This window comes from Lactuca serriola, chromosome 2 (genome assembly GCF_051521515.1).
Source record: "Lactuca serriola cultivar US96UC23 chromosome 2, Lser_US96UC23_V15, whole genome shotgun sequence".
Lineage (NCBI taxonomy): Eukaryota > Viridiplantae > Streptophyta > Magnoliopsida > Asterales > Asteraceae > Lactuca > Lactuca serriola.
In genome coordinates, this window is record NC_136409.1 from 18410205 (window position 1) to 18417905 (window position 7701).

Genomic DNA, 7701 nt, shown 5'->3' on the forward strand with positions numbered 1-7701 from the left:
TGGCTAACGACGATAATAATAAAACCAAGTGTTGTGGTTTATTTTCGTTAGGCCTACAACTTTTACTAACAAAGACATAAGATTAGCAAAACAAACTTTTACCTTGCATGAGGTCATTTCATTTAGACATTTCATAACAGTTTTTCTTCAAGAAAACCAACTAATGCAAATGAGATTAAATTAAGTGTTTAAAAATAAATGACGAAGAAGAATAGGAGCCCAATAAGTACTTTTCAATTTGCATTGTTCTCGAACACTTCAACGAATCATCTAGCCACACTTGAAATTGATTTGGAGAATTTGGTTGCTTCTACTACAGGAATTGGCTCAATGGCCCTCCTTTAACTAAATCAACTATCAATCTACTTTAAATATATGATTTTGTTGCAAACTGGATGGATTTTGATGAGGCAGTTGTGATTTTGAGTGATTCAAAGAAGCTGTAAAAGGTTGCTGCAAATTTTAATGTGGTGTGTCATGTATGGTGCTTCGTGATTTTGGTGTGCCCTCACCGGTGCTTTCTTGGGTTTCATGCTCTAAATTGTTATTTTTGGTGCTATTCCCCTTCTTGGTTATTTAATATTAGGTGTGAGACCCATGTATTATATGGGTTTATTTTAAAAAAAAAAATATATGCAATTTTAACAATTTGAAAATTTTGAATTTGTAAGAAAAATAAGAAAATTTTGAATTATTAAAATTAATGAGCCTTTAATGTATTGAATACATTACATATATAGACAATTTTTAATAAATACCTTACATATATATTACCTTACATATTAAATATGGAATTTTAATTTAATAAAATGAAAAATACAATAAAATGACAAGTGGAAAATAGAAAATTTAAAAATTCTACAAAATGCCATGTGTCCAAATAAATGAGTAGAGGACATGTGGTAAAAAAAACCTTTATTTATTAGAGTAGATACAACTCTGTGTTAAAAAAATAATTTATTTATATTATTTATTAAACTTTTTTTACAAAATAATTCTACTTAGGGTGTGTTTGGGATTGCTTTTTGAACATAAAAGTCTTTTTTGAAAAAAGGACTTTTTGTAAAAGAACTTTGTCTAAAAGATGATGTTTAAAATGTGTTTGGCTTGTCTTTTATGACTTTTAAGTGATAAAAGCAAAAAATCACAAAAAGATAGGAATTCCTATCTTTTCTCCAGCCAACTTTTCCTTCTTGACTAAAAGTTGATTTTGAGCATAAGGGCCTCAAAAAAATCTCTTTTCGTCCTATGAACTTTAAGGTGTACGAAGTTTCATATTTGATTTTTAAATAGAGCGATAGAGACTTCATTTCACTTATGTTAATCTAGGCCAGAGGCAGACCTACGTCAAGATAACCCCCGTTGAAAAACTTTGGTAATGTTCCTGAATCTGAATCCACATAATGACTCAGAGCACATGGAGCCATCTCCTTATTTTTCAGTAAAAAATAAAAATGGCGAACTAGCTGATAGTTAATGAAAGAGCCCAATGCACAAAAAATGCATGTTGGGTCTTTGAAACAGTTCAGATCATTTTGATAACAATAAGTTTGATCTGTTTTACCGAGAAAGTCTACGGTTCGAGTCTGTATAGCCCTAGAGCCCTATAAAATAAAAATGAATATTAAAAAGAAATTGTATCATTTTTCATTTGAATTTCCTCGTTATTGTTTTAACTAAGTGATTGCTTCATCTAAAGACAATCATTACTATAAGCCCATTCAAGGGGATCGTTTAAAGTAGAATATCAAACTAAAAGCAAAAACACATTTCATTTCAATGGACCCAATCGATCTTTTTCTAGTTTGGATAAACAAACCAACTTTTGTTCAGTACTCTTCGTAGGAAAATTCATCTGCAATTTTCATATTTTCCTATCCGAAATCAACGAGTTAATTATAGTACCCTTCGTTTGGTATACCCAATTCTATGGGATTTTGTACCATGACACGAGTCTGGTTAAAAACTCCAACCTAACCCAACCCAAATCAAATCTAATAGTAATTTAGGTCGGTAATGCGCGCTATTTGTGCACAATAAAAAGTTTGAAAAGCGAATATCTTTGCTAAAACGTAAAATAGACTTTCCTTCGTATACCTTAATTAGACCTAGTCTTCTCTTTCGATATTCAATGAATAGAAAATCCTCCATCAGGATTGGATTCTAATAAAAGGAATATAATAAGACCCATATATTCTAAATCTTGAGATGAAGATTCCTAGACATTCTCTTACATCTGACTACTTGTTCTATTATAAACCACTAATAAAAAGTGACAAATGGACATATTCATAAAAAAAATGAGAATTATATTTAGAATCCTTTTTCTTTAGAGAGAATACTCGGTAAGATTGATATGAAAACAAGAGAATTTGGATAAGAGCAATAGTTAGTTTTAACTATAACTAAAAAAATCAAAAGATATCTAAAGATATGTAATAAAAATAGGATTATAATCTATGAATCTTGAAACGAAACACGCCCAACCCACTAAATGGTTCGATCGAAAGCAATTCTTACTTTAACTAAACAGTTATGAATGACTTAAAAAATTCAAGTCGAATTGACTAATCCGGTATATTTCCCACGTTCATAGGAGTGCATCTATGTTTCTGCTTTATGAATATGATATTTTTTTGGGCATTTCTAATCATATCAAGTCTTATTCCTATTTTGGTATTTTTCATTTCGGGATTTTTAGCTCCGATTAGCAAATGATCGGAGAAACTTTCTAGTTATGAATCGGGTATAGAACCAATAGGCGACGCTTGGTTACAATTTAGAAATATCACTTTCCGAACTAATATTTCTACCCTATGCTTGGGTTACAAGAAATTCAGCCTAGGATAATCCAAACGGACACTTACGTTTCTAGGCACAAAAAACGTAAGCTAATATGCTAAAGGGTTCTGTGAATGTGTGATGAAAAACGAGAGCTAAAGAACGTCTCCCTTCTGGAAATGAAAAGTTGTTTATAAACTAAACACGATTAGGGTTTCATTAGGGTTGAGCCGTCATTAGTTGCTTTGGATGTAAGTAATATTAATCCGGATTAGGGTTACCAAAAAACTAACGAGTTTCGTTAGTTTTACCATAATCACCCTCAAGAAATTGAGTTTTTCATTATGTTCCCACATGCAAAATTCGATGAGGTTTTGGGGTCCCATCCAGGGGCTCTGCCCCCTTGGACCCCGCTAGGGGCGCTGCCCTTAGACCCTGCCAAAGGGGCGCTGCCCCTTTGGAAACCCCGGACCCAGGGGCACTGCCCCCGGACCCCCAACTAGTCGTCGAACCGGCTTCTGACTCGATCTTATACATGTGTGCACTCTGCACAACCCCGTACATGTATTAGAGTACAAATCATGAAGCCCCTTAGCTCACATTTTAGTTCCAGTTACTTAAAATGACATGGTGACACTAAAATCACCAACACTATATTTATAGAAGCTTTAATTTTCGTGCTTATCTTAATTGTTGGTTTAGTTTATGCATGGCGAAAGGGGGCATTGGAATGGTCTTAGCTCCTGAATATTCAGACAATAAAAATAAAAAAGGAAAAAATTGAGATAGTTATGAATTTCATTGAATTTCCGTTATTTGATCGAACAACCCAAAATTCAGTTATTTCAACTACACTAAATGATCTTTCAAATTGGTCAAGACTCTCTAGTTTATGGCCGCTTCTCTATGGTACCGGTTGTTGCTTCATTGAATTTGCTTCACTAATAGGCTCACGATTCGACTTTGATCGTTATGGACTAGTACCAAGGTCGAGTCCTAGACAAGCGGACCTTATTTTAACAGCCGGAACAGTAACAATGAAAATGGCCCCTTCCTTAGTGAGATTATACGAGCAAATGCCTGAACCAAAATATGTTATTGTTATGGGAGCATGTGTAATTACAGGGGATGTTCAGTACCAATTCTTATAGTACTATTCGTGGAGTCGATAACCTAATTCCTGTGGATGTATATTTGTCGGGCTGTCAACCTAAACCAGAAGCAATTATAGATGCTATAACAAAACTTCATAAGAAAATATCTCGAGAAATCTATCCAGATAGAACTATGTCTCAGCGAGAGAATCGTTGTTTTAATACCAATCACAAGTTTCAGGTTGGGCATAGTATTCATACTAGAAATTATGATCAAGGATTCCTTTATCAACCAACATCTACCAGAGAGATTCCTCCTGAAACATTTTTCAAATACAAAAGTTCAGTATCTTCCCCCGAATTAGTAAATTAGACAGGATTCCTTTGCACAGAATAAAAAGTCGCGGCTTAATCTTCATAAATTTCATCGTAAATGTGAAATACTTATAAAAAATGCGGGAGAGATAAAAAAAGATGCAGGGTCATTTGTCTGCTTGGCTAGTTAAGCATGGGCTAATTCATAGATCTTTGGGCTTTGATTACCAAGGAATAGAGACTTTATAAATCAAACCGGGGGATTGGCATTCCATTGTTGTCATTTTATATGTATATGGTTAAAATTATCTCCGCTCCCAATGTGCCTATGATGTAGCACCAGGCGGACTATTAGCTAGTGTGTATCATCTTACTAGAATAGAGTATGGTGCGGATCAACTAGAAGAGGTATGCATAAAAGTATTTTCCCCGAGGAGGGATCCTAAAATTCCGTCTGTTTTTTGGGTTTGAAAAGTGTGGATTTTCAAGAATGGGAATCCTATGATATGCTGGGAATCTCTTATGATAATCATCCCCGTTTGAAACGCATATTAATGCCTGAAAGTTGGATAGGATAGCCTTTACGTAAGGATTATATTGCTCCCAAAATTTAATGAAATACAAGATGCTCATTGAATGATAAAAAACGAATCTTCAATTATACAATTCTATAGATTCCGGGTTCGATTCTAGATTAAATAGAGTGAGTAATTGAAGTCTCGTTTATGGTTTGTATTTTTATTATGTATAGAATAAAAAATACAATAAAATAAAATTAAGAATTAATCGGGATTCTCAAATTTGTAAAATATTTATTTTGGATGAACCAAGTCGATAGGAGGAACCAAACGAAATATGCAGCATCAACTTTGGATTGCACACATCACTTAAGGGGAATCTATAAAGTCATGTAATGTATGAGTAAATCAAAAATGGAAAAGAAAATACAAAATTGAATCTTATTTATTCGCATCCTTCACTCTATTGAATCTTTCAACCTTAACCTTCGAATATGCATATGTGTATGAAGTATTCACATTCTTTTCTTTTTGATCCAGAAAAGAAATAAAAAAAGAAGAGAAAATAGAATCTCCCTTTTTTACATACTTTGTATAATAAACTCTTTACCCCCTCTATAAAATCAAATAGATGGGGTTCTAAATAACGAGAAGGAGAATATGCATTATTATCTATACTCTTACTGAATATGTATTCATATCAATTAATTGGTAGAATAGAGATTCATACAAATTAATCATGTGTCAGGAACTAGATTTGAACCGGTGACACAAGGATTTTCAGTCCTCTGCTCTACCAACTACCAACTGAGCTATCCTAACTATTCCTCATGTCTCATACTCATTTTCATTTTACTAGACAACTTGGGTCTATACCAATTGAAAGGGTATTACAAAGCCTCATCTCGAGACTATAATTTGTTAAAATAACAACTTTGTAAGTTTTGGTATGAATAAAAATATCGATCGTGAATCAGTCAAATGGGGACTCCTTACTCAAAGATGTTCATTTGTACATGTATCATATATATCACATGTGATTTTACTCTCATTGCATACAGAGTAGTGAATGAGAAAGATAAGGAGTTTTGAACCGCTAACGAAAAAGGGATAAAGAATAAAAGGATACGATAAAGAATTAGGGAGCCAAATGGTCTTTTTGGGGATAGAGGGACTTGAACCCTCACAATTTTTGAAATCGATGGATTTTCCTCTTACTATAAATTTCATTGTCGCCAATATTGACATGTAGAACGGGACTCTATCTTTATTCTCGTCCGATTAATCAGTTCTTCAAAAGATCTATCAGATTATGGAGTGAATGGTTTGATCAATGAATATTCGATTCTTTCTTCAATATGCAATCAATTGACAACAATTATTCTCTAGTATGTATACAAGTTTATCCTTCATCTTTTCTGAAGTTTTGATAGAAGGATTCCTCTACTAACGTAAGACAATCAACTCTATTCATTAGAACAGCTTCCATCGAGTCTCTGCACCTATCCTTTTTGATTTTCGCTTTCTAAACCTTTGTTTGTTTTCGGAAAACATGATTTGGCTCAGGATTGCCCATTTTTATTAATTCCAAGGTTTCTCTGAATTTGAAAGTTATCACTTAGTAAGTTTCCATACCAATGATCAATCCAATTAATTCCGTAGCATCTACCGATTTCGCCATATCCCCCTTTTTGAGATGTAAATCTCATTGTGATCTCGTTCCCCTTTTTCTTTCATTTATAACGGAACCGTTGAATTCATTAGATAGATGCCGATTACTGTCTCGAAAAAGTGTTTTCTCCTCTTTGTCTTTGATTTCTTGTGTATCTTCTTTCATCTTTTATATCTATAGGAGGCTTATATTCGGTCCAATCAAAAACGATTTTATCATTTCTGTACCGGCAATTCAATATAGGTGGATACATACGCTATACATCTGCCTCTCTTCCACTCATTTACCCATGAAATTTCAAATACTTGAACGGTCGATTCTTTTCATATTAAGAAAAAGAATATTTAATTGTGATAAAAAAAAATGGAAAGTCTATATCGCTAGATTAATCGTTATCTTCTATAATATTTAACAGTTATTTGGAATTCTATATTCTATTCTTTAATATATTAATATTCATTATGAATAGCGAATATAAATAGCTAAGAATTAAAATAGTATAATAGTGAATAGCAAAGATTCTAATAGTTTATTGAATTCTTATACATGTCGAATTTATGTTATGTGAGCCTGCTTAGCTCAGAGGTTAGAGCATCACATTTATAATGCGATGGTCATCGGTTCGATTCCGATAGTCGGCTTTTCTCTATTTATTTTATTCTATGTTTTACATGATTGATAATGCATCTTTGAAATCAAAGAATATTGAAAAAAAATGTTTTCCTCTTTTGGCGAAAGCCCTTGATTTATTATGTGATAGGAATTTACAACTATCTAACGAAAAGAATCCTTTTCTTTTTCTATATATAGAATATAAAAATCTGGATATTTATCCAACTCATCTCATTATTCTTTAATAGAATAACTAACTAAATTTCGCTTTATTTAGAATTTAGTTCATTTTTAGTTTAGGTTTATTCTGTAGAATGAAATTTCATCAATAAGAATTAATAATTAAATATAAATAAGAAGAATGAGTCTTTATGACGCGCTACCGATGTCCTCGTTTCAAAAAAATACGCCGCTTGGGTGCAGGGCTAACTAATAAAAGGCCCAGAGCTGGAAGTGATCTTAGAAATCAATCGCGTTCCGGGAAAAAAATACCTATATCAAATTCGACTAGAAGAAAAACAAAAATTGCATTTTCATTATGGTCTTACAGAACGACGATTACTTAAATACGTTCTTATCGCCGGAAAGGCAAAAGGGTCAACAGGTCAAGTTGTTTTACTTCAGTTACTTGAAATGCGCCTTGATAACATTCTTTTTTGCTTGGGTATGGCTCCGACTATTCTGAGAACTCGCCAATTAGTTAACCATA

The 7701-nt window shown here is 33.0% G+C and overlaps 1 non-coding gene across 1 annotated transcript; it reads left to right on the forward strand.

The window, feature by feature from the left end:
* The first annotated feature begins 6948 nt into the window (after nt 1-6948).
* TRNAI-UAU (transfer RNA isoleucine (anticodon UAU)) lies at nt 6949-7021 on the forward strand. Its single transcript has one exon. It is a non-coding gene; the product is annotated as a tRNA-Ile (tRNA).
* Nucleotides 7022-7701: the final 680 nt, after the last annotated feature.